Source organism: Triticum dicoccoides, chromosome 6B, assembly GCF_002162155.2.
Source record: "Triticum dicoccoides isolate Atlit2015 ecotype Zavitan chromosome 6B, WEW_v2.0, whole genome shotgun sequence".
In the NCBI taxonomy this organism is placed as follows: Eukaryota; Viridiplantae; Streptophyta; class Magnoliopsida; order Poales; family Poaceae; genus Triticum; species Triticum dicoccoides.
The window spans coordinates 254,402,018-254,404,689 of NC_041391.1; positions in this window are offsets into that span (position 1 = coordinate 254,402,018).

The following is a 2,672-nucleotide window of genomic DNA, read 5'->3' on the forward strand; positions in this document are numbered from 1 at the left end:
AGTAAATGCATGAAAAATAACAAATGAAGTCAAAAAGGTTTGTAATTGATGATGTGGCTTTGAATGGTGCATTTTGAACACAGAAAAAACAAGGGGGTTCAAATAAGTTCAATAGAAATGAAATCCCTTTGTAACAGCCGTGTTTCCGTATGAAACCCTGATACTTCGAAGGAGATTGTCTGTTTTGTACACGAAAGTCATCCGGTTTTTGCCATAAGCCCCTCTACTTTGTTGCACATGCTATGTGGGTGAAATGATGATACCATGCCAACTTGGAACCTTTTCAGAGTTCATTTCAAATGCTTTTCAATTTCATGGTCTTATAGCTCAAAATAATCAGTAAATGCATGAAAAATAACAAATGAAGTCAAAAAGGGTTGTAAATTGATGATGTGGCTTTGAATGGTGCAATTTGAACACAGAAAAACAAGGGGGTTCAAATATCAAAAGAAATGATATCCCTTTGTAACAGACGAGTTTCCGCATGAAACCCCGGTACTTCGAAGGAGATTGTCTGTTTTGTACACGAAGTGCATCCAGTTTTTGTCGTAAGCCTCTCTACTATCTTGCACATGCTATGTGGGTGAAATGATGATACCATGCCAACTTCGAACCTTATCAGAGTTCAATTCACATGCTTTTCAACTTCATGGTCTTATAGCTCAAAATAATCAGTAAATGCATGAAAAATAACAAATGAAGTCAGAAAGGGTTGTAAATTGATGATGTGGCTTTGAATGGTGCATTTTGAACACAGAAAAAAAAGGGGGTTCAAATAACTTCAAAAGAAATTAAATCCCTTTGTAACAGACGTGTTTCCGTATGAAACCCTGATACTTCGAAGGAGATTGTCTGTTTTGTACACGAAAGTCATCTGTTTTTGCCGTAAGCCTCTCTACTTTGTTGCACATGCTATGTGGGTGAAGTGATGATACCATGCCAACTTGGAAACTTTTCAGAGTTCATTTCAAATGCTTTTCATCTTCATGGTCTTATAGCACAAAATAATCAGTAAATGCATGAAAAATAACAAATGAAGTAAAAAAGGGTTGTAATTGATTATGTGGCTTTGAATGGTGCATTTTGAACACAGAAAAACAAGGGGGTTCAAATAAGTTCAAAAGAAATGAAATCCCTTTTTAACAGCCGTGTTTCCGTATGAAACCCTGATACTTCGAAGGAGATTGTCTGTTTTGTACACGAAGTGCATCCAGTTTTTGCTGTAAGCCTCTCTACTTTGTTGCACATGCTATGTGGGTGAAATGATGATACCATGCCAACTTGGAACCTTTTCAGAGTTCATTTCAAATGCTTTTCAATTTCATGGTCTTATAGCTCAAAATAATCAGTAAATGCATGAAAAATAACAAATGAAGTCAGAAAGGGTTGTAAATTGATGATGTGGCTTTGAATGGTGCATTTTGAATGAAGAAAACAAGGGGGTTCAAATAAGTTCAAAAGAAATGAAATCCCTTTGTAACAGACGAGTTTCGGTATGAAACCCTGATACTTCGAAGGAGATTGTCTGTTTTGTACACGAAAGTCATCCAGTTTTTGCCGTAAGCCTCTCTACTTTGTTGCACATGCTATGTGGGTGAAATTATGATACCATGCCAACTTGGAACCTTATCAGAGTTCATTTCAAATGCTTTTCAACTTCATGGTCTTATAGCTCAAAATAATCAGTAAATGCGTGAAAAAAACAAATGAAGTCAGAAAGGGTTGTAAATTGATGATGTGGTTTTGAATGGTGCATTTTGAACACAGAAAAACAAGGGGGTTCAAATAAGTTCAAAAGAAATTAAATCCCTTTGTAACAGACGATTTTCCGTATGAAATCCTGATACTTCAAAGGAGATTGTCTGTTTTGTACACGAAGTGCATCCAGTTTTTGCCGTAAGCCTCTCTACTTTGTTGCACATGCTATCTGGGTGAAGTGATGATACCATGCAAACTTGGAAACTTTTCAGAGTTCATTTCAAATGCTTTTCATCTTCATGGTCTTATAGCTCAAAATAATCAGTAAATGCATGAAAAATAACAAATGAAGTCAGAAAGGATTGTAAATTGATGATGTGGCTTTGAATGGTGCAATTTGAACACAGAAAAAAAAGGGGGTTCAAATAACTTCAAAAGAAATTAAATCCCTTTGTAACAGACGAGTTTCCGTATGAAACCCTGATACTTCGAAGGAGATTGTCTGTTTTGTACATGAAGTGCATCCAGTTTTTGTCGTAAGCCTCTCTACTTTTTTGCACATGCTATGTTGGTGAAATGATGATGCCATGCCAACTTTGAACCTTATCAGAGTTCATTTCACATGCTTTTCAAGTTCATGGTCTTATAGCTCAAAATAATCAGTAAATGTATGAAAAATAACAAATGAAGTCGGAAAGGGTTGTAAATTGATGATGTGGCTTTGAATGGTGCATTTTGAACACAGAAAAACAAGCCGGTTCAAATAAGTTCAAAAGAAATTAAATCCCTTTGTAACAGACGTGTTTCCGTATGAAACCCTGATACTTCGAAGGAGATTGTCTGTTTTGTATACGAAAGTCATCCGGTTTTTGTCGTAAGCCTCTCTACTTTGTTGCACATGCTATGTGGGTGAAGTGATGATACCATGCCAACTTGGAAACTTTTCAGAGTTCATTTCAAATGCTTTTCATCTT